The sequence below is a fragment of the Pristiophorus japonicus genome, chromosome 9, assembly GCF_044704955.1.
Source record: "Pristiophorus japonicus isolate sPriJap1 chromosome 9, sPriJap1.hap1, whole genome shotgun sequence".
Classification (NCBI taxonomy): Eukaryota; Metazoa; Chordata; class Chondrichthyes; family Pristiophoridae; genus Pristiophorus; species Pristiophorus japonicus.
In genome coordinates this window covers 209,383,827-209,408,783 of record NC_091985.1, presented here as the reverse complement: position 1 = coordinate 209,408,783, position 24,957 = coordinate 209,383,827, and the positions used below count along the sequence as shown (strand labels likewise).

General features: G+C 45.4%; 1 long non-coding RNA gene across 3 annotated transcripts; it reads left to right on the top strand.

Annotated features, from left to right (window-relative positions):
* The first annotated feature begins 3,700 nt into the window (after positions 1 to 3,700).
* On the top strand, positions 3,701 to 23,778 carry LOC139273557 (uncharacterized). 3 transcript variants are annotated; one of them, XR_011595191.1, is made up of 5 exons: positions 3,701 to 3,784; positions 4,566 to 4,656; positions 6,582 to 6,696; positions 9,080 to 9,163; positions 21,792 to 23,778. It is a non-coding gene; the product is annotated as an uncharacterized lncRNA (long non-coding RNA). The 3 variants fall into 3 exon arrangements; XR_011595193.1 differs by lacking the exon at positions 21,792 to 23,778 and adding an exon at positions 13,715 to 14,396; XR_011595192.1 differs by lacking the exon at positions 21,792 to 23,778 and adding an exon at positions 13,569 to 13,641.
* The last annotated feature ends 1,179 nt before the right edge of the window (positions 23,779 to 24,957 follow it).

Here is a 24,957-nt window from a genome sequence, read left to right as displayed (position 1 = left end):
ACAATCAGACCTTGTTCCATCTCCCCACATTTCCTCTCACAGACGGGTTCAGCAGTTTACAAGCACCTTATTCCAGCTGATTTGGAGAATGTGGTGTTTGGGGTTTGAGTTGTGAGGCGGGGTATCTCCGCCAGTATCACCGTCTCACAGACTCTCCCCCTGAAAATGACAATGAGCAGGAACTAAGACTGGAACTGAACACATCCCCAGTTAGTGAGGCCCAGGCCGGACATCCCATTCTCTGTGTGTTTTATTGCAGACACTGGGGGAGGGGTGGGTGCAGCCAATATCAGCGAGTCACCAGGGATCCTGGCTCCATATTCAATGATTTCTGTCCGAAATCTGAGCCCGGCCCCGGGACAGGGATCATTTGATTCGGGGATCAGCTCTTTTCTGAGAGGTGTGGGTGGCTCTGAGAATAGCCTTTGGGTTCAGATGTTTACAAGTTGCACTTTTTATTTACTTTTTGAGCGCTGCTTTCTTGGGTTTTGCTGATTTGGCCTTGGCCCTCGGTTTTTCCACCTTTTTGGCCACCTTCACCTTTGCGCCCGAGGTCTTCTTGGGGCTCTTGGTCTTCGCCGCTGCCGTCTTCTTCCCAGCCGCAGCTTTCGCTGTCTTTTTTACTGTTGGCGCCTTCTTGGTGTTCGTTTTCTTGGCCGGAGATTTCTTGGCTGCTGGTTTCTTGGCCGGAGATTTCTTGGCTGCTGGTTTCTTGGTCGGAGATTTCTTGGCTGGAGATTTCTTGGCTGCTGGTTTCTTCACCTTCCTTCCCACTTTCCCCTGGTTTTCCTTCTTAGCGACTTTGAAGGAGCCCGAGGCGCCCGTGCCCTTCGTCTGCACCAGGAAGCCATTTGTCACATTCCTCTTGATACTTAACCTGATCTGGGACCCGCGCTTCTCCACATCCACGCCTTTGGCCGCCAGAGCCTTCTTTATCGCGGCCAGGGACATCCCCTTGCGATCGCTGCCATCGGCCACAACCTTGAGGATCTGTTCGCCCAACGTGGGGCCGGCTGGCTTGGAGCGGGGAGTCGCCTTCTTCTTCTTGCTGGGAGCCTTGGTTTGAGCGGCGGCGGCAGGAGGAGCCGTTTCAGCGGCTGCAGTGTCAGTCATGTCCGCGACTCTGTGGAAAATCTCTCTGACAGTCAGAGCTCGGTCAGAAAGGAAACGGGAGGCGGCGGCACAGAGCAACTTAAAGGCAGCGAGCGGACGGGGCGGAGATTCCTGCTGTCAGCTCCCCGCCCCTCCAGCCTCTCTGTGTTTCTCTCTCCTCATTAACTGTCCGATTCCAATTCAACCCGGGCCCTCCAGATTCCCAGACTGGCCTCTTTCTGTCCCGAACCGGGATGTTTGTTGTCGAGAAAGCTTCCTCCGAACTGAAGGCAGCAATTTGGATTTAAACCCGTTTCATTGCTGCACTGATCGCGCTCTCTCACCCGATCGCGGACATTTTCTTCGTTTTTCGATTGAAATTTAAAATCACTTCAAACTTGACGTTTAATTCCCACTTTAGACCTGAGCAGGGCAGCAGGGCGATCCTGTGACAGGGAAATCTTTGAATTTTACACAAGAGGGACTCTGGAATCCGGCGATGAGACGGACACACAAACACAGTGACATTAGTCTCACCGGGCCGCCCCTTTAACACACTCTCATCACACAATGTTCACATCTGCACATTCACAGCACAAACTGTCCCAGATTTACAGCTCCCAGCACAGGGTTTCCTCTCCGCTCGGCCTGTGCTGCCGATTCTCGGGGTTAGTTGTAGTTTCCCAGCTCAGTAAGTGTTAAACACTCTGAGGTCGGCGCTCCTCAGTGTCTGTTCCCCAGATTCAGGGGCAGGAGCCAATCACAGCAGTGGCTGGCTTAACTCATATCTGCTGCTAAGTTATTACATTGTTCGCACGCAGAAATATGTTTGATTAACGTGAAAATAGAAATTATGAGTTCACCGCCCCTCCACCCTCTCTTTGTCTCTCTCTCTCCTCCGAAAATGAGGGACATATAACAGTAACTGGTGAACTATCCATACCATGCTCACCACCCAGAGATGGCTATCAGAGAGAGCGACAGAGAGACAGACACAGAATCAGTCTTAAACTCCCTAACTGTGTCTCCATATTACGCTCAATAATAGTATCAATCATTCATGTACAGCACACCGAAAGAGAGAGAGACAGACACATTATCAGTCTTACACTTGGTATCAGTGTCTCCATATTACGCGCAGTAACAGTGCCACACCGTCATGTATAGCAACAGAGAGAGAAACAGAAACAGTATCATAGAAACATAGAAAATAGGTGCAGGAGTAGGCCATTCGGCCCTTCAAGCCTGCACCACTATTCAATATGATCATGGCTAATCATGCAACTTCAGTACCCCATTCCTGCTTTCTCTCCATACCCCTTGATCCCTTTCGCCGTAAGGGCCATATCTAACTCCCTTTTGAATATATCTAACGAACTGGCCTCAACAACTTTCTGTGGTAGAAAATTCCACAGGTTCACAATTCTCTGAGTGAAGAAGTTTCTCCTCATCTCGGTCCTAAATGGCTTACCCCTTATCCTTAGACTGTGACCCCTGGTTCTGGACAACCCCAACATCGGGAACATTCTTCCTGCATCTAACCTGTCCAATCCCGTCAGAATTTTATATGTTTCTATGAGATCCCCTCTCATTATTCTAAATTCCAGAGAATATAAGTCTATTCTATCCAGTCTTTCTTCATGTGTCAGCCCTGCCATCCCGGGAATCAGTCTGGTGAACCTTTGCTGCACTCCCTCAATAGCAAGAATGTCCTTCCTCAGATTAGAAGACCAAAACTGTACACAATATTCAAGGTGTGACCTCACCAAGGCCCTGTACAACTGCAGTAAGACCTCCCTGCTCCTATTGTGTTGTACTCATAAGTGTTTCCACATCACGCGAAATAACAGAAACCCGCCTTCACAGACAGTACAAGAGAAAGGGGAAAGCGACAGAGAGAGAAAAGTGGGCTGAGAGAGAGAGAGAAAGAGAGAGACAGGGGAGTGCGAGGCAGGACGGTGAGACACAGAAACATGCACAGTATCAGTTCTAGACTGACCTGTGAGGTCCAGTTTTATCCTGAAAGATCCCATTGAAGAGACAGAAGATGCAGTCCCCTCTCTCACTGATATTGTACCACAGACAGACACATTATTAGTCCCACACTGCGGGACAGTGTCAGAGAGTGAGAGAAACAAGGTCCCACATTTAACCTTCGCTTGCCTGTTGTACTCTCTCTAATCTTGCAGCTCAGGGCCGTTCGGTATTACTCTCAGTGACCGAATGTTTCACTCTGATTAAATTAAACTGGGACAGTTTCTGTCAGATATTAACTCCTGCACAGTTCCAGCAAACACTCCTGCTCCCTCGTCCCTCCGATGTTTCTGCAGGATTGCTTTGTGAGGACAGGCTCACGAAGAGAAAAATCCCTGCACGGAATGATCCCAAATTGAGTATCTCAAAGGGGCAAGGCCCCCAGCTTTAAACATTCTCTGTCCTTGCCCCCCAGGCCCAGTTCCTTTGCTCAGATTCTGATAAAAGTAAATCGAGAAAAGTGCACTTTGCTTTTTGAAGGCTGAATTATTGCAGAGCTGCGCATGCGCGAATAAGCCCCGCCCCTCGAGTCGATTTCCAGTGAGCAGAAGAGCGCATGCGCCCTCCCCGCTCCCAGCCCTGCCTGTGAGCGCCATTCACTCAGTGAGCGGAAGAAGATGGTTTAAACAGCCAGGAATGGAGACTTCGCGGCCCCGGGGTAAGGCAGCGAGCAGTAGCCTCCTTACAGCAGCACATCGCTTTGGGAGCGTGTCCGCAGATGGGCTCAGAGATCGGCACTGAGTCCGGGGGAAGTTCAGGGGGAGTCGGGGTCTGTGTGTAACAGGCGGAGTGGAGCAAGAACTGGTCTCAGTGCGTGGAGTGAGTGGGGGAAGGGAGAGGCCATTCTCGGGCTGTGTGTGGACAGCGTGTGTCCCGGGTAAGGGAGACAGAATGGGAAGGATCTGCTGTTGACAATCATTGCTGCTTTCTCTCTCCAAACCAGTAGTAAACGTTCCTGCTTTAGTTCCAGTCTCACCGTGTTTGTTGTCATTGGACAGCGAGCAGTGGAAGCAGAGCCGGACACTGAGGATTTATACAAGGAGCATCTATTGCAGGCACCGGGTGAGAAATGTGAAGGACATGTTTTAAACAGCGGCTCTTTGTTTTTGGTTGAACGGTTAGTGCCCTGGGAGAGGAGAGCAGCAATCTTGGCTGTGTAAAAGTCCGTGCTCCATCGGGTCGTCCCATTCCTGAAACAGGGCAGGGGTTGGGTTGTGTCTGGATGTCAGTAAATTGCTGTAAATCTGCCCAACACACCTGGTGTGCAGAAGCCGAGTGCTGCAGTACTGGAGTGGAGTCAGACACTGACACTGTTTGTATCGCTGGCTTCCCTTTGTGAATGTTCATAATGAATATTAATTGAACGATTACATTCATCACTTTAGTCTTTTCTACCTCTCCTATTCTTGAATGATCAGAGATACCTTCTCCTCCTACAGGCATGGAATTGAAGGAACTGGAACAAATGTGAAGTTTCCTCCACCTGAGACATAAGGAACAGTGCAACCAGCTCCTTCACACACACAGTAGGTACGGTACCGATCACAGTGTGCGGATACACAGACAGGTTATCCAAATTAAACATGTTTGTGGTGCTGAATGGCCTCCTCCTATTCCTGTGTAACAGGCCCGAGGGGGCTGATGGCCACCTCCTGTTCCTAAATTAACAGACTGGAGATACTGAGTGGCCTTCTCCTGTTCCTAATGTAATAAACACGAGGGTGTTAATGGCCTCCTCCTGTCCATATGTAACAAACTCTAGGGGCAGATTGACCTTCCCCCTGTACCTATGTTTCGGGCTAGAATGGGATGAATGGCCTCCTTTAGTTCTTATGTAACAGGTTCCAGGGGCTGAATAGCCACTTCTATTCCTGTGTAACAGACTCCAGGGGCTGAATAGCCTCCTCCAGTTCCTATGTAACAAGTTCGAGGGGCTGAATGCCCTCCTCCTGTTCCCATGAAACAATCCCGTGGGGATGATTGTCCTTGTCCTATTCCTATTCCTAATGTGACAGACCCGGGGGGCATAATTGCGTCATCCTATTGCTTTTTAACTCCAGTTGCTGAATGGCCCTCTCCAGTTCCTAATGTAATCCGCTCGAGGAGCTGAATGGCCTCCTCCAGTTCCTAATGTAATAGGCTCGAGGAGCTGAATGGCCCTCTCCTGCTCCCATGTCACAGGATCAAAGGGCTGAATGGCCTGCTCATGATCCTAATTTAACGTGCTCGGGGGGCTGAATGTCCTCCCCCAGTTCCTATACAACATGCTCGGGGGGCTGAATGTCCTCCCCCAGTTCCTATACAACATGCTCGAGGGGCTGACTGTCCTCCCCAGTTCCTATGTAACATTCAGGAGAGGCTGAATGGACTCTTCCAATTCCTCTGTAACAGGCTCGAGGGGCTGAATGGCCACCTCCTGTTCCTGGTTAACAGTTCCGAGGGGTGGAATTGGCCTACTCCTGTTCCTATGTAACAGACCCGAGGGACTGAGTGGTCTTCTCCTGTTCCTAATGTAAGAAGTTCGAGGGAATGAAAAACGTCCTGCTGTTCCCATGTCACACAATCAAAGGCTGAGTGATCTGCTCATGTTTCTAATGTTAGAGAGGCTGAATTTCCTCTTCCCACGTAACAGAATGGAAGGGCTGAATGGCATACTCTTGATCCTATCTAATAGGCTCGAGGGGAAGAATCCTGTTCCTGTCTAACAACTCTAGGTGCTGAACAGCCACCTCCTGTTCCTGTGTAATGTTAGGTGGGATGAGTGGCCTCCTCCAGTTGCATTATAAGATGTGCGACTGGCTTATTGGCCTCTTCCAGTTCCTATAACATTCTCGGGGGGGGCTGAATGGCCTCCTCCAGTTCCTATGTAACATGCTTGAGGGTCTGAATAGCCTCCTCCTATTCTGATGTAAAAGGTTCCAGAGGATGGATGACTTCCTCTATTCCTGTGTAACAGTATCCAGTCGATGCATTGCCTCCACCAATTCCTTTATAGCAAGGCTAAGGTGCTGAATGCCCACCTCCTGTACCTATGCAACAATCTTGAGGGATTGAATGGCTGCCTGTTCATTTGTAACAGGTTGGAGGGGCTGAATGGCGTCCATCTATTCCTGTAAAGCAGATTCCAAGGTTGAACGGTCAACTCCAGTTTCTAATGTAACAGAGTCGAGGGGCAGAATAGCTCACTGTTCCTATGTAACAGGGACTGAATGGCCTCCCCCTGTTCCTTTTGTAACAGGCTCGAAGGGATGATTTGCCTCCAGGTTCCATGTGCTCCTCAAATTCCCAGATCCAGGGACTGTTCTTCCCTGTTGTTTTGGAAATAGCATCGGGCAGTAAACAGGAGCTCAATGCTTCTTGCCCACCAGCTCTCTGATCGGGCTCCTCGCGCTGATTATGTTTTCTCATCTCGCTCAAACGTCCCCAAATGTTGCTTTCTTTTCCATCACCTCTAGAGTTATTAGTCAAGTTTACATCGAGCAAATCGTGATCTCACCAGTAACAGCACTTTCCCGATGGTTATCCACGAGGCTGCTTCTGACAATTTCTTCTGCGTAAATGTTAACCACCGTAAGTAACTGAAAAGCTTAATTTCTACAGCAACAACAAACACTTGCATTTATGACAGATACAGAGTGAATCCCACACTCACGCACTGTACCACAGACTGTCAGATACAGAATAAATCCCACACTCACTCACTGTACCACAGACTGACAGATACAGAATAAATCCCACACTCACTCACTGTACCCCTGACAAATATGGTTTATATAACGTATTAATAGCTCGTCTCTACTCCAAATATTTTTGAATCACATTTGTCCACTATAATGTTAAAAACTGTTGTCTGTTGGGGCTGTCTCTGATCTGTAAATTTCACAGATATAGGATAAAACACACTCTCACATACCAGAAACTGACCGGTACAGAATAAAAGCAACACGCAGATATAGAAACTGACAGATACAGAATAAATCCCACACTCACATACCAGAAACTGACAGGTACAGAGGAAACACACACTCGCTTACCCCAGATTGAGAGATACGGAATGAATCCCACATTCACATAGCACAAACTGACATATAAAGGTAAAAATCCACACTCAGATACCAGAAACTGACACCCCACAAATCTACCACAAACTGACAGGTACAGAAAAAAAACACAATCGCATCCCAGAAACTGAGAGGTACATATTAATTCCTACACTCACATAGCAGTAGCTGAAATAAAACCCACATTCACATAGCAGAAACTAACAGGTATAGAATAAAACCCACACTCACATATCAGAAACTGATGTACACAATAAAACCCATACTCACATCTCAGAAATTGACAGGTACAGAATAAACCCCATACTCGCATATCAAAACTTGACAGGTACATGATAAATCTCAAATCACATAGCAGATACTGACAGGTACAGAATAAATCTCACCTTCACCGCCAAATCTGACAGGTACAGAATAAAATACACACTCAGATAATAGAAACAGAGAGTTACAAAATAAATCCCACGTTCACATAGCAGAAACTGACAGGTACAGTATGGAACCCACACCCACGTATCTGAACAATAATATGCAAGTAAAACCCATACTCGCCTATCGGAAACTGACAGGGTAACATACACACCAGAGACTACGGAATGAGTAGAATAGTTTAGGCACTCTTACCCCAGTGTCAGGCTCACACAATCGTTGTTTCAGTAATTCGGATGATAACTAACATGTTCTCAATGTGGCCCATTTAATTAGTGATAAAAGCAACTTGCGAAACAATCCCATTTTTGCTAATTTAATTTGAGACAAAAAGATGGTCTGAGCGTGTGCTAAATACACGCTGCTCCTCTCCTCCCCACACAGTGTTTAAACTGACGGGAAGGGCCCAGGCGAGCTCCCCTCCTCCAGCTCTGTCAGCGGCTGCCGTTTCCTCTGTGCTGGGCTGATGATCGTTGAACACATCAGGGAGCGGAGATATCCCGGGCCCGAGTAAGGGAGCAAACAGCAGCCTCCTTACAGCAGCTCATCGCATTGGGACTGTGTCCACAGATGGGCTTTGAGTCGGGGTAAGTTCAGCGGCTGTCGGGGGCTGTCTGTAAGAGGCAGAGTAGAGCAGGAACTAGCTCTGGAACATGGAGTGAATGGGGGAAGGGAGAGGCCATTCTTGGGCTGTGTGTGTACAGTGTAAGGTAACAGAGAAAGTAAATCACCTCGCTCTTTCAAATCATTGCTGCTTTCTTTCCCCAAATCAGTAATGAATGTTCCTGATTCAGTTCCAATCTCAGTGCTTGTTGTTCTTGGACATTGAACAGTGGAAACACAGCCTGAGAGTGAGGATGTGAGGAGTGTCACAAAGTGCATCTATTGCAGGCACCAGAAGAGGAGTGTGAAAGGAGACATTTCAAAAATGGGTTATTTTGTTTTGGTGCGTTGAATTCTCAGAACCGTGTTGCTGGTGATCGAGAGATACATTGTCGTTCCCTCAGATACATCAGAATCCGGTCACTGTGACATTCTGTTAATGACACAGGCCCTCAACTTGGTTTCAATAGAATGAGAACAATTGTTGTACAGACTAGGTACCTGTGATTATATTCCAGGAAGGAATTCAGAATTTTACAGGTAGCCTCATGGGAGTGGGAGATATAAACCTGGACTGTGCCAATCGGGTGGTCCCATTCATGGACCAGTGCTGGGTTTGGGTTGTGTCTGGATGCTGATAACTTACTATAGAACCATCCTACACACCTGGTGTGGGGAATCTGAGTGCCGCTGCACTGCAGTGAGATCAGGCAATGACACTGTTTGTATCACGGATTCCTCTCTCCAGATACTTTACTTTATTACAAACAAACGCATTGTAATAAATAACTTTATTTTTATATTCTCTCCATATTCTGTCCATATCATAACTAATAGTGTTCTCCTATTATTATTCTCAGCAAAATACTTCAAGCCAGAATAAATGTGATCTTTCCTCAACCCGGAACACAAGGAACAGTGCAGACAGCTCCTTCTCACCCACAGTAAGTACATTATCACTCTCCGTGCGCAGAGACACAGAACTGACTTCAATCATATTGTCACAGGCAGCAGAAGCTGTCAGTCCCACAGTGATCCGAATTTCCAGAGTTATATTATGAATCCCACAGTCACTTGGAGTAGTACAATAATATGTTATTTCAAAATCCAATCATATCGCACTGAAAGGCAGACCCAATTTCACTCCCTTACTCTCACCCACGATCAGTTAGACACTGACACGGTGTCAATCCACACTGGTGTCTGTACACTGACTCTCAAACCCAACAGCTAACTTACAAGAGCAGAGAAACGGAGGTAATGGACTGAACGAAACCTCCTCCTGAGACAGTCATCGATAATCTCAAACTATCATCCGCCTACAGCAGGTGGAGACGGAACCAAATCCAACACTCACACAGAGCAAGAATAGCTCAGTACAAGAGACTGTCAATTACATAATGAATCTCACACTCACACACATCACCAGTCTAACAGATACATAATCAATCCCACACTCTCTCACATCACCAGTCTAACAGATACATAATCAATCCCACACTCTCACACATCACCAGTCTAACAGATACATAATCAATCCCACGCTCACACACAACACCAGTCTAACAGATACATAATCAATCCCACGCTCACAAACAATACCAGAGACTGAGAGAAACATAATGATTCATACACTCAGACACATTGAATGACAGATTGAGAGAGAATCACAATCACTTCCAGTACCTGAGATTGACTGACTGACAATGAAACCCACATTCCCATACCAGGCCCTTACAGCTACAGACAAATTCTCACACTCACATTCCAGAGACAGATAGTTAGTGAACTCCACAGTCATTCACCAGAAACTGACAAGTACAGAAAAAACACTTTTGCTTTCCAGAGACTGATAGATACAGAGTAATACCCACACTCACATGCCAAAGACTGAGAAATACAGACTAAAAACCACACTCCCATAACAGAAACTTACAGGTGCTGATTAAAACCCTTACTCAAATATCAGAAACAGATAGATACAGAATAAAACCCACACTCACTTCCCAGAGATGGACTGATACAGAATAAAACACACAGTCACATACCAGAGAGTGACAGGTAGAGAGTAAAATCAACATTCACCTGAAAGTGACTGACTGATTCAATGTCAAACCCACAATACCACAGCTGTACCAGACACTTAAAGGCACAGAATGAAATCAACATTCATATAGTCATTGACAGGTACAGAAAACATACACACATTAACATACCAGTGACAGACAGGTAGAATGTGGTAAACTCCACACTCACATAACAGAAACTGTGATGTATAGAATATAACTGCACTCATAACAGAAACAGACAGGTACAGATAAAAAGTGCCACACACTCACACAAGAGACTGACAGGTACAGAGTGAAATCTACATTCACACACTTGAATAAAACACACGTTCACATAACATGCAACTGACAGGAGGAAAACCCACATACACATCCCAGAGACTTACATTCACAGAATAATACTCACACTCACATACCATAGACTGATGGATACAAAATAAAACTCACACTCACGTACAAGAAACTGCCAGGTACAGATTAAAGCCCACATTACCTGAAATTGATTGAGAGTAAAACCCACACTTGCCTACCAGAGATTGAAATTTACAGATAAAATCCACACCTATACCAAAAACTGAAAGGTCAAGAGTGTGAAAACCACACTCGCACACCAGTAACTGACAGATACAGATTACAACCCACACTCACATATCAAACGCTGAAAAATAAAGAGTAAAACCGCGCTCACAAAGAAAATCAACACTCAAATACCAAAAATTGATAGTGCCAGAGGAAAACCCACAATCGCAGAGTAGAACCAGATATGGACAGATTAAAATGCACACTCACATTTCAGAAACCAATAGGTACAGAATACAGCTTGCATTCACATAACAGAAACTGACTGGGATAGAGGAATCACAAACTAACATACCAGAGACTGACGAGAATAGAGTGAAATCCACACACACACCAAAAACTGTTATATACAGAGAAAAATTCACACTCACATACCATAGACTGAGAGATAGCGTGTAAAACCCACACTCGCATATCAGAAAATGACAAGGACTGTGTAAACCCAACACTTGCATACCAGAGAATGAAAGATACAGAATGAACCCCACACTCACTTACCAGTAATTGACAGGCACAGAGTGAAAACCTCTCTTCCATACCATAAACTTACAGATATAAAGGAAAAGCCATACTCGCTAACCAGAGATTGACAGATACAGAATAAATACTACACTCACTGGTGGGCAAAGTCTATAGCTACATTGTTAATCAAGAAATAATGGAGGCTTGTAAAAAAGGAACGGGAATAATCATGGGCAATTTTAATCTTTAGCCTTGAGGAAGAATTCATCGTGTGTATCTGGGATAGTTTACTTGAACAGTACTTTGTGGAACCATTCAGGGAGCAGGCTATCTTAGATCTGGTACTGTGTAATGGGAACATAAGAACATAAGAAATAGGAATAGGCTATTTGGCCCCTCGAACCTGCTCTGCCATTTAGTAAGAACGTGGCTGGTCTGATCATGGACTCACTTCCACTTCCCTGCCCGCTCCTCATAACCCTTTATTCCCTTATCGCTCGAATATCTGTCCATCTCCGCCTTAAATACATTCATTGGCCCAGCCACCACAGATCTCTGGGGCAGAGAATTGCACAGATTTACAACCACCTGAGAGAATAAATTTCTCCTCATCTCAGTTTTAAATGGGCGACCCCTTATTCTGAGACTATGTCCCCTAGTTCTAGTTTCACCCTATGTGTGGAAATATCCTCATTGCATCCACCTTGTCAAGCCCCCTCATTATCTTATATGTTTCAATAAGACCACCTCTCATTCTTCTGAACTCCAATGAGTATTGGCCCAACCTACTCAACCTCTCTTCATAAGTCAACTCCTTCATCTCCGGAATCAACCTCGTGAACCTTCTCTGAACAGCCTCCAATGCAAGTATATCCTTTCTTAAATACGGAGACCAAAACTGTACACAGTACTCCAGGTGTGGCCTCACCAATACCCTGTACAGTTGTAGCAGGACTTCTCTGCTTTTATTCTCTATCCCCCCTTGCAATAAAGGCCAACATTCCATTTGCCTTCCTGGTTACTTGCTGTACCTGCATACTAACTTTTTGTGTTTCATGCACAAGGATGCCCAGGTCCCTCTGTACTGCAGCACTTTGCAATTTTGCTCCATTTAAATAATAATTTGCTTTTTAATTCTTTCTGCCAAAGTGGACAACCTCACACTTTTCCACATTATACTCCATCTGCCAAGTGTTTGCCCACTCACTTAGCCTGTCTATATCCCCTGCAGATTTTGTGTGTCCTCCTCACAACTTGCTTTCCCACCCATCTTTGTATCATCAGCAAACTTGGCTACATTACACTTGGTCCCTTCATCCAAATCATTAGTATAGATTGTAAATAGTTGAGGTCCCAGCAACGATCCCTGTGGCACCCCACTAGTTACTGTTTGCCATCTGGAAAATGACCTATTTATCCCGACTCTCTGTTTTCTGTTAGTTAGCCAATCCTCTAGCCATATTACCCTCAACCCTGTGAACTTTTCTCTTGTGCAGTCACCTTTTATGTGGCACCTTATAGAATGCCTTATGGAAACCCAAATACACCACATCCACTGGTTCCCCTTTATCCACTCTGCTCATTACATCCTCAAAGAACTCCAGTAAATTTGTCAAACATGATTTCCCTTTCGTAAAAACATGCTGACTCTGCTTGACTGAATTATGCTTTTCCAAATGTCCTGTGACAGATGTTAGGCTAACTCGTCTTGTAACACTGTTGTGAATCACCTTGGGACGTTGGACTACATTAAAGGTGCTATATCAATAAAAGTTATTCTTATTATTGTTATTAATAAAGGAAAGCTGCAGGTTTGTTTGCCACCACCGAGATTCATCAAGATGTAGAGCGCATGCGTGGCCATCTTTGCAAAACAGCAAAGTGTGGGCGGGGCTACACGGTCCCAGTGAACCCAGCCAGAGTCAGCACCTTCAGGGGAGGAGAGGGAGGGGAACCAGTGAGTGTAGAACTGAACCCTGACAGAGTCAGCACCTTCAGGGGAGGGAGAGGGAGAGGGGAACCAGTGAGTGTAGAACTGAACCCAACCAGAGTCAGCACCTTCAGGGGAGGAGAGGGAGGGGAACCAGTGAGTGTAGAACTGAACCCTGACAGAGTCAGCACCTTCAGGGGAGGGAGAGGGGAACCAGTGAGTGTAGAACTGAACCCAGACAGAGTTGGTGGTGAAAACTGGTAGTGGAGAATACGGTGTCTTCAGACGTGCGATGTGTTTGAATTTCAGCACAGGGAGGACGGAGAGTGTATGGGATGAGGATTTACAGCTTTGGAGGAACAAGAGAGGCAAGAATGTTCCATGGATTCTACAATTGTCTGTTCTGAATTTGTGTCCTGTACTTGCAGTAATGGTTTCTGTAAACTCCTTTCCAGGGTATTAGAAGGGCAGGATTTGCAGACTGGAAACTCAAACCAAACTTCGCATCAAGTTCTGACTGAATCACTCGATTCCTCAGTGTCGAGGAAATATTTAGCTTAAATTAACTCAGGCGGAGACTTTCAGAAGTGCACTCCGAGAGAATTTATTTTTAAAAAGCGAGATATATCTTGGAGAGCCTGCTTGGACCGTACCAAGGCAAAACTCTGCTGTACAAGCAAATTGTCCCTATCTTTATACAGAAATTGAATACAGAAATAGAAAAGGAATCTTATTCATTAGTCCCGCGAGTACAAAGGTCGTCTCGGGAGGTACACACTCTATCTGTCCTTGCATAGTTTCTCTCTGTTCACAGTCTGATAAGCAGAATAAAAGGAGACTCCCTTTTAATACCAGATGGTCATTTAATTGCATCTCTAAGTTTCAAGGCTAAAAAAGCGTGGCTATTTTTCTAGTCCTATTATTTCTTTAAGCATAACAAAAACAGAATTTAACCCTTCCCTTTTCCATAAGCCATAGATTCATAGATTCTTTCTTCCACAATTCCCTCCTTGTTGATCTTTTTATTTTTTAGATCAACACAATTTCCTGTATTCTCTTCTTGAGCAAAAGTGGGTGTATACCCTTCAGGATAGGGTCGCATTTGGAGATATTCGTCTTCATCAACCTTTTCCTCTAAGCGACTTAACCTTCCTTTCATGTATATACCTTTTCTTTCTATTTCGGAGAGCAGGCCTATTACTTGACTAATTACATTTTTTAATTTTATCCACATTCCGCAAAGGATTATTAATAATACAAGCATAATCACACCTACGATTACTATGGGGTGTATAGCAAGCTTCAGTACTGCTGTAATCCTTCATCCCAGGCATTTCTGATTTTTATATCTTCCCCTACCAGTCCTCCGACGGCCTGGATTTTATTTTGTAGGGTCTCGATATCCATGGAGTTCAATGCTCCTATTCCTGCTCCCACTCCACCTAACACAGTCTCTAATACATCCCGTTTCTTTCTTTGGGGTCTTTCTTTTTCAAAAGATACCTTAACACTGGTTGTGTGGCAACCATCTTCTTTCTTTGGGGGATATTTAATTCGTATTGTTAGATTTAATACACCTGGGGATCTTACCACTGGGATGCAAGTGGTCAGTATCCTTTTTAGATGTCCCGGGTCTTGGTCTTCTGGGTGGCCGGATTCTTTTACTGACCATTTTACCACAAATGGGTCTCCTCCATTCACCGGGGTGTTATTCATGCACAACATCCGCTGCCCTTCTACCACCATACTTGTATATGAATAACGGAGGAAGTCTTTTCTCTCGTCCGGCCCTCCTATGTACCCCCATCTCTTGTTTTTCCTCGTGCTGTGGGTACACTTCATCCACACATCGGCCTGGTATTCTATGAACAACTGATATCCTTTCCCCAATATAAACTGGAACTCCCCTCTTTCTTCCTTCATTCCACATGCCTCACATCGTGCCGTAAAATTCCCTACCTTACAACTTTCCCTTCCATACTCTTCCTTCTTTTAGGACTTCTTCCTCCTGCCGGGAGTTCCCTGTCGCTAAAATGATCAGTATACCTAACGTCCATTTATAATTTTTCCAAGAGTCCCATCCCATCTTCCCTTTCTTGTTTGTTTCTATACCACTCTTGAAATAAGTCGTTACAATAACAACACGTCCACACGATAGTAACAGTGACCCAAATAATAAAGGCCCAAACTGGCACACAAATGAGCTCTGACATCTGTCCGTGAATTTTGGGCAATATTTTCAAGTCCAAATATTTAATATAAGAGCAGGTACAGTTCTTCAGCGAGAAGATGGCTGTTTTCTTAGTCGAGCGACCGTAGTATGTCCTGGTTCAATGCCTTTTCCTTCGGCTGTAATTCGTCGGGGAAATAATATTTACAGCGGGTTGCATGCACCCAGTTCGGGTGCTTTTCCAACTTCAAAGTGGTTCGTGTTGTGAGAATTATCTGATACGGTCCTTTCCACCTAGGAGAAAAGGATTCTTTATTTAATGTTTTTACTAACACTTGATCTCCAGGTCTGAAAGGGTGCATATTTCCTTCCGACGGGGGCACCTGTGTCTGCTTTATTTGTTCATGCAGACTTCTTGCTATTTCACACATGGCCTGAGCATACTTTAGTGATTTTTCATCATTCCAAATTAATGCTATTTTTTCATCTGCCAGTGGTGGTTTTACGCCAGTAGGCATTGGTCTTCCCAATAAGGCTTCATGTGGTGTGAAATCAGTGTTTCGGTTTTTCTGGTTTCTCATTGTATACAATACTAATGGTAAGGCTTCTGGCCACTTCAGTCCAGTCTCCTGACATACCTTGGTAAGGGTAGATTTTATTACCCATTTACTCTTTCTACCATTCCCGAGGACTGTGGCTGATATGGTATATGTAACTTCCACTGGAACCCTAACGCTTCTGCAAGGTTTTGCACTATTTTTCCGGTGAAGTGGGTTCCCCTGTCACTGTTGATTCCCATAGGTATCCCATATCTTGGTACTATTTCTTTAAATAGAATTTTTACTACTGTTCGGGCATTTTCAAAGGGCATACTTGGTTGGGGTAGATGATCATATCCAGCAGGTGTTTTACCTCTGTTATTTTGTTGACAAATTTGGCATGTTCTAGCAACTTTCTCAATTACTACTGTTATTCCTGGTGCATACCACTGTGCATTAATAGCATGTATCATCCCTCCTTTGCCCATGTGAGCCTGACCGTGTGCTAGGCGAGACAGGGGCAAAAATAGAGATCTAGGGCAAACAGTTCGCCCATCAGGGTGAAACCAAATGTCATTTTTTAGAAAACAACCCTGGTTTTCCCAAGTTCTTCCTTCCTGCATGGTAACTTGTTGTTGGGCTGTTTTAAGTTGTTGGATGTCAAGTACCTGTGGAGGGGAAACTGAGACTGCTTGAAGGCAGTCTGCCTGTGCCGAAGCGGCCTGTTTGGCTGCTTTGTCAGCCCTCCTATTTCCTACTGATACTTCATCCTCACCGGTTGTGTCAGCTGCACATTAGATAATGGCTATCTTACTTGCCAACTGAATGGCGTCTAATAGATTAAGCACCAGTTGAGAGTGCTTAATATGCTTTCCACCAGAGGTGATAAAGCCTCTGTTTTTCCACAGTTGTCCAAAATCATGGACCACACCGAATGCATATCTAGAATCAGTATAGATATTAGCAGTATGATCTTTAGCTATTATACAAGCTCTAGTGAGGGCAAACAATTCAGCAGCCTGAGCCGAGGTTCCGGGAGGCAGGGCGAATGCTTCAACAGTTTCGTGGGGATTTACAATAGCATAGCCTGCCAAAAACAAATCATCCGACGGCCTATGTGATGATCCATCCGTACAGAGAATAAGATCAGGATTGTCCATGGGCTCTGTGAGCAAATCTGGTCTTGGTAAGGTGGCTACTTTCACTGTTAACAGACAATCATGCTGGTCTGGATCCTCTACTTCTTTAGTAGGGAGTAAGGTGGCTGGGTTCACTACCGGTGCACATCGAAAGGTATAGTTAGGGTGTGACAGCAGTAATACTTCATAACCTGTTCTTCGAGACGCTGTAAAGTGTTGTGTGGCAGCTGAATTCAAAAGTAATAACACAGCATGGGCTGTAATGACAGTACATGGATGATCCAAAACAATAGGTACCGACTTTTCCACCATGACCGCAGTAGCAGCTACAGCACGTAGACATGCTGGCATTCCCCTTACTACTGGAGGCAGCAAAACCGAATAATAAGCAACTGGTTTATTTCCCCCACCATGTTCTTGGGTTAGTACTGCTGTTGCAAATCCTTCTTTCTCATTCACATACATCTGAAAAGATTTACCATAATTCGGAAGTCCCAACGCCGGAGCATTAGTAATGGCTTTCTTTAACTGTTTAAATGCCTCCTCTCTCTTTGGGGTCCACTCCACCTTGGGTGGGGCATCATTTAGGGCAGCTGTTCTTAGGACCGCATCCCATTCTCGATAATTGTCTGAATTCTTTCTGGTCCTAGCTGCCTCTGCCCTTTAGATATGTGAAAACCCAGGTACTGGACTTGAGTCTGACAAAATTGTAACTTTTGTAATGACACTCGGTGCCCTCTTTCACATAGGTGCTGTAACAGTTTCAGGGAATCTTGCATGCATCTGTATCCGTGGCTAGAAGCCACAAGCAAATCGTCCGCATACTGCAGCAGTAAAGACTGGTCTGATAATGAACAGTCTTCGAGGTCTCTTTTTACTGCTGCTGCATATACTGCGGGGCTTTCGGTGTATCCTTGGGGCAACCTGGTCCATGTGTACTGCTGCTTCTTGTGGGTGAAAGCAAACAGATACTGACTTTCTTGATTTAACGGGATAGAGAAAAAAGCTGAACACAGGTCTATTACAGTAAAGACAGTTGCTGTTGGTGGTATAGCAGATAGTATAATGTTGGTGTCCGGTACCACAGGGGTGATAGGGACTACTATCTTATTAATAGCTCTCAGATCTTGCACAAATCTCCATTCATTCGGCCTATTAACCTTTGGTATGGGCAGTATCGGAGTGTTACACGGGCTCTGTGTCTTTTCGAAAACTCCTTGTTCCAACAATGCAGAAATGACTGGCTCTATCCCATCTTCTGCCTCTGGAGGCAGTCTGTACTGCCTAATGCTTGGTAACACAGCGTTCTTTATCAATTGTACCCGATGGGGTACTGCAGAATGTACTTGCCCAACATGATTCTTATGCTTTGCCCAAAGTTTAGGAGATACTTGATTCAATGCCATTGGCAGCTTAGGTTGTTCAGGGGGTTGCTGTTTTTCAAAAGTGGAGGCATGATTTTTACCTTTCCACTGGAGAATCCCCCTGGTGCAGGTGACAAATTCTATCTGAATATTTTACAATTTTATTACTGCCCAAGGTTGATAGCCGTGTTGCTGTTTTTCTCTTTCTATTCCTACAATCATCGGACCCATATCTTTAGGTTTCGCTGGCGGTTTTACAGCCAATGTCAGATGGGGTGTCGAGTTCTCTTCTCTATACCGCTACTGCTGTAAGAGTGTCAAATCCATGGCTACCCCCAATCCTTCTGGTCCAAAATAAATGCGGGGCGTAGCTTCTACTATTTCTTCTCTATTTAAAAAGGATTGTACCAAACACTGGTAAGTTTCAGCTTTTTGGCGAGTGTACCAGGCTGTACAGTGAAGCTGAACTGCCTCAAAGCTTGTCAAAATTATATACATCAATTCTTCAGTATTAGAGTCAAATTTAGCTTTTAAGTTTTGTATAACTTCATGTATCAAGGGGGAATAGAAGTTGCCAATCAATTGCCAACAATAGAGGGCAGCCTTTTCTTTGTTATCCTCCCTTTTCTCTTCTTTAATCCCATTAAAGAACTGCTGAATATTATTTGGAGGGAGCTCCATGAACATTCCTTCCTTTGTGCAATAAATTGTGGCTCCTAGTTTGCACAAAGTCTGTCTTCCCAATAAAGGGAGCGGTGTTGTTTTAGAGACTATCAAAGTCTCATCATTAACTGATTGACCTTCAATTATCAATTTGGTAGGTTCAGATAAAAATTCTTTCATGGGGATACCGGCCACACCCATACTTAAGACGGTGGTGTTGCTGACAGGTAATCCCACAGAGGATGGTACAGAAGACATAGTAGCACTGGTATCCACCAGGAATTTCACATAAGTGTCTCCTATTTTTACTACTGCCAGAGGGTTTTCTTCTATGTCTGCTGATAAGCGGAGGGCTGCCGCCTGTACCACTAAGCCTCCGGGGCATCCCTATGCTGATTATTCTGTGCCTGTCCTCGTCCCTTTTGCTGATTTACTGACCTGTTTTAGCCTTATTTTCCTTATAGGTAAATAGTCCCTCTCTATCCATGTTAGCCAGTACTGTAACTGTCTCTTTCCAACTTTTTCCTTGCCAGTCTAAAACCCTTATTTTGTATGTTCTTGCTTGTTGTGGCAACATACAATTTAACAAGGTTTGCACTGCCAAAGGTTCATTTTGATCCATTGGTATTCCTGCATGCTCGTCCCAACTATTTTTCCATCTGCCTGCAAAATCTATTCTTCTGCTTTCTGCAAGCAGCGGGTGACTTCCCCTATATCTCCATGCTTTTTAGCTCCCTTTAATATGGCATCCTTGCCCCGGTGCTGCAACCAATGTTCCCGGGACTCATTTCCTTCTATTTTCCCGCCAATCTCCGTTTTCGCCGGCGGGTATAGGGAACATATCTTTTACCCCTTGCCAAGAGGACCCATATGCTGCCTGCAGTAATAATTTCACATCTCCGGGGAGGGGGTTATAAATGGTACAGGTTTGCTCAAGCCAGTTGTGAAAGGCTACTGGCTTATTAACAGGATTAGGGGCAGCTGATATCATATCCCGAGCTTCTCCCGGTGTCCAGGGCTTTAGGACAGCCATTGTTCCGATCATTACACGGGGGGCTTGTGTCGTGGGGGTAGTGGAGGAATCGGCCTGTCTTGTGGTATTCCTGGTATTCATTCCTGGGGCAGGGGTTGTGCTATCATCCACGACTCCTCCCCCCCGCCCCCCGTCTCCATTTTCATTTTCTAGTGGGTTTTGTGGATTTTCTGGTGTGTTTTGTGGATTTCCTGATGGGTTTTGTGGATTTTCTCGTCGCCTAGAGGCCTGATCCAGCTGAGCGGCCACTATTTCTATAATCTCCTGCCAATCATCCGGCTTGGTGGTTGGAAGACGGGGGTATAAGCCGACAGGAGAAGCGGTCAAAACCGGGGCACTCGGGGGGCTGTAAGAGGGAGGGGGCTTCTCCTTACCCTCCTCCTCTTTCTTTTTATTTTTAGGGGGCTGGTGCCTCTTTGCCACCTCTGTCCATTTTTTAAAACAATTCTCCATATAATCTTTATCCCAAGTGGGGTCCCCCGCCCCATTTTTGGTGGTCTGTCTCCATTCCTCAATTAAGGACAATTTAAAACTTCCTCCATATGGCCAATCCCCATCAGACCAACCGTACAAATCGCTACTAAACATTACCGCGTATCTGTCGTATCCTGTTTCTTTAATTACAGTGTCCGCCGGCGAGCCGGGCGGCACAATGGGATCTCCTACCTTCTCTCGTTGCTTTACTACCTTACTGATTCTTTTCTCAGTCTTGGGATGTACTTTCATTCTTTCAGTTGAGAGGTCGTCCTTCTTTCCTTTTCTAGGAGCTGGGCGCAAGCACCCTGCTCGACTTGAGCCGTTTCCCATTCTGCCGGGTGCAACGTCTCGCGATCTTTTCTGAAATGAGAGTTAGGACAATCCTACAAAATATACAATAATTTACAAAGCGCTCACCGGTGTTCTCTTTTCTGCTCAGCTCGGGGTCTCCTTTTGCCTTTTTGTTATTTTAGCTTCTTTGTGGTAGCTACCTTATGCCTCACCCCCTCCAGGGGATCTCGGCGGCCTGTCCCCCTTTCAGCTAGGACGGCCTAGGCACCTTCCTCCTTTCAGCTAGGAAGGTCCTTAAAATTCCTCTTTTCTCTTTAAAAGTTAAATTTAGTTCTTTTGGATCTCGTTTTTTTTTTTTTTAGAGATCCTGCCGGACTACGCCAGAATCTGTCAAGGAAATATTTAGCTTAAATTAACTCAGGCGGAGACTTTCAGAAGTGCACTTCGAGAGAATTTATTTTTAAAAAGCGAGATATATCTCGGAGAGCCTGCTTGGACCGTACCAAGGCAAAACTCTGCTGTACAAGCAAATTGTCCCTATCTTTATACAGAAATTGAATACAGAAATAGAAAAGGAATCTTATTCATTAGTCCTGTGAGTACAAAGCTCGTCTCGGGAGGTACACACTCTATCTGTCCTTGCATAATTTCTCTCTGTTCACAGTCTGATAAGCAGAATAAAAGGAGACTCCCTTTTAATGCCAGATGGTCATTTAATTGCATCTCTAAGTTTCAAGGCTAAAAAAGCGTGGCTATTTTTCTAGTCCTATTATTTCTTTAAGCATAACAAAAACAGAATTTAACCCCTCCCTTTTCCATAAGCCATAGATTCATAGATTCTTTCTTCCACACTCAGGACCTGAATATCATCGGACTTTGAATGCTGAAGGAGAAATATTTGTCTGTTCTGTCTGTGGGAATAGATTTCAAACATCAGTGTGACTGGAGAAGCACTGAGACACACACACCCGAGTGAGATTGTTCCAGTGCACTGACTGTGGAAAGAGCTTTAGCCAGTTTCACAGCCTGAAAAAACATCGCACCATTCACAGCGGGAAGAAACCGTACATGTGCTGTGTGTGTGGATGAGGCTTCAACTGATCGCCCAACCTGGAGAGACACAATGACACCCACACCACGGAGAAACCGTGGGAATGTGGGGATTGTGGGAAGGGATTCAATTACCCTTCTGATCTGGAAGTTCATCAGTTCAGTCCCACCGTGGAGAGACCGTTCACCTGCTCTGAGTGTGGGAAGAGATTCACTCATTCATACTACCTGCTGATACACCAACGCATTCACACTGGGGAGAGGCCGTTCACCTGCTCCATATGTGGAAAGGGATTCACTCATTCATCTGACCTGCTGACACACCAACGCATTCACACTGGGGAGAGGCCATTTATCTGCTCCACATGTGGGAAGAGATTCAGTACCTCATCCAACCTGCTGGTACACCAGCGAGTTCACACTGGGAAGAGACCGTTCACCTGCTCTGAGTGTGGGAAGGGATTTACTCATTCATCCCACCTGCTGGTACACCAGCGAGTCCACACTGGGGAGAGACTGTTCACCTGCTCGGAGTGTGGGAAGGGATTCACTGTGTCATCCGACCTGCTGACACACCAGCGAGTTCACAAGTGACTGCAGGGGTTAGATTCTGCTGTTGTTGCTGCTTTTATTCACATCCTAATGAACAGTGTTCATTCTGTTAGTTAGTGTTTGTTTCTGCTGATAACCCTTCAACTAGGCAGGAGTTTAATATTTTGATATTTCAAATAACTGTTGTTACTTGATGTCTCCAAGATAAGAGGAGACCAATTAATGACCTGTTTCTGACTGCTCCATTTTTGATTGGGGCAGAGGAGCAGTGAGAGATCGGGGCCCAGGAGCGTCGTGAGGTGAGGGTTCAGGGCCCAGAAGAGGCGAGGGCCCAGGGGCAGCACGGGCCAGCCCACACTGCGATCTATGGATAGTAGGAGCATGTGTGTGCACTAGGTCCGTGCAGCAGAGTCTTGGTTAACCCTTGCCACTGGATCAAGACCGAGCTCTGTCAAGCCCATGTGGTGGCTGGTGTACAACGGCCACCCCATGTTAAAAGAATCCATGCACAGGCATTTTCCACCCTTCAGCATGGAGTTTGGGACCTAGATTGTCAGTTCCCTCATTGAAACACCTGTGAACTCATGTATTTTTGGTGTGGAAGTGGGTCATCCTCGATAGGAGGGACGGCCTAATACTATACTATCATTTTTGAGCCTTTTCTCCTTTCTGACTCCAGATTATTTCAGTTCTCAGACCTTCGGTTACTCTCCGGGACAAGTCCCAGCTTCCCATACCTTCCAGAGTGCCTCTCCTAGCCTTGATATCCAGGGAAGGTATCGGTAACACGCCCGAGATCACTGAACACAAAACCCAGTCTGTTAATCACTTTCAGTTGCTGGACTTAGTATGTGCCTCACAGCATCTCTCTCACCTTCGATGTGTGATTGGAGCATCACGCCTGCAAACCTGGGTTCAATTTAAATTTGAATCCATTCAGCAATTGTATTTTTAAAAAAAAACTACATACAAGTATACAGATCACATCAAATAATTGGCAATGATTTAGTGTCAACAAGATGAACAAGTAAACACATCACGGCCCACTACTCCAGCTCTATAATCACAGGAGAAAGTCTGTTATCTTACTCCTCAAGTGATAGAGAAAGATCAGGACTCTAAGAACATCTAGAATCTGTTGTAAATATATTTCAAATCCTCACTGGTACAACCTGTCTATCTCTTTTCAATTGAAGTGAATGGAAGATGAGGAGGGGTTAGAGAGTAGGGGTGAAAGAGGAAATGGGGGTGAGGAGGGTTGGAGAGGAGGGAGGGGGTTTGGAGAGTAGGGGTGAAAGAGGAGTTGCGGTGAGGGGTTTGGAGAGTTGGGGTGAGGGGGGTTGGAGAGTAGGGAGGGGGATTGGAGAGTTGGGGTTAAAGAGGAGTTGGGGTGAGGGAGGGTTGGAGAGAAACATAGAAAATAGGTGCAGGAGTAGGCCGTTCGGCCCTTCGAGCCTGCACCACCATTCAATAAGATCGTGGCTGATCATTCAACACAAGACCACTTTCCTGCTTTCTCACCATACCCCTTGATCCCTTTAGCCGTAAGGGCCATATCTAACTCCCTCTTGAATATATCTCACGAACTGGCCTCAACAACTTTCTGCAGTAGAGAATTCCACAGGTTAACAACTCTCTGAGTGAAGAGGTTTCTCCTCATCTCGGTCCTAAATGGCTTACTCCTTATCCTTAGACTATGGCCCCTGGTTCTGGACTTCCCCAACATCAGGAACATTCTTCCTGCCTTTAACCTGTCCAATCCCGTCAGAATTTTATATATTTCTATGAGATCCCCTCTCATTCTTCCAAACTCCAGTGAATACAGGCACAGTCGATCCAGTCTCTCCTCATATGACGGCCCAGCCATCCCTGTACTCCTTCAATAGCAAGAATGTCCTTCCTCAGATTAGGAGACCAAAACTGAACACAATATTCCAAGTGAGGCCTCACAAAGGCCCTGTACAACTGCAGTAAGATCTCCCTGTTTCTATACTCACATCCCCTAGCTATGAAGGCCAAAGTGCCATTTGCTTTCTTCACCGCCTGCTGTAGCTGCATGTCAACTTTCAATGACTGATGTACCATGACACCCAGGTCTCATTCCACCTCCCCTTTTCCTAATCTGCCGCCATTCAGCTAATATTCTGCCTTCCTGTTTTTGCCACCAAAGTGGATAACCTCACATTTATCCACATTAGACTGCATCTGCCATGCATTTGCCCACTCACCTAACCTATCCAAGTCACCCTGCAGCCTCCTCACAGCTCACACTGCCACCCAGCTTAGTGTCATCTGCAAAGTTGGAGATATTACACTCAATTCGTTCATCTAAATCATTGATGTATATTGTAAATAGCTGGGGTCCCAGCACTGAGCCCCGTGGCACCCCACTAGTCACTGACCGCCATTCTGAAAAGGAT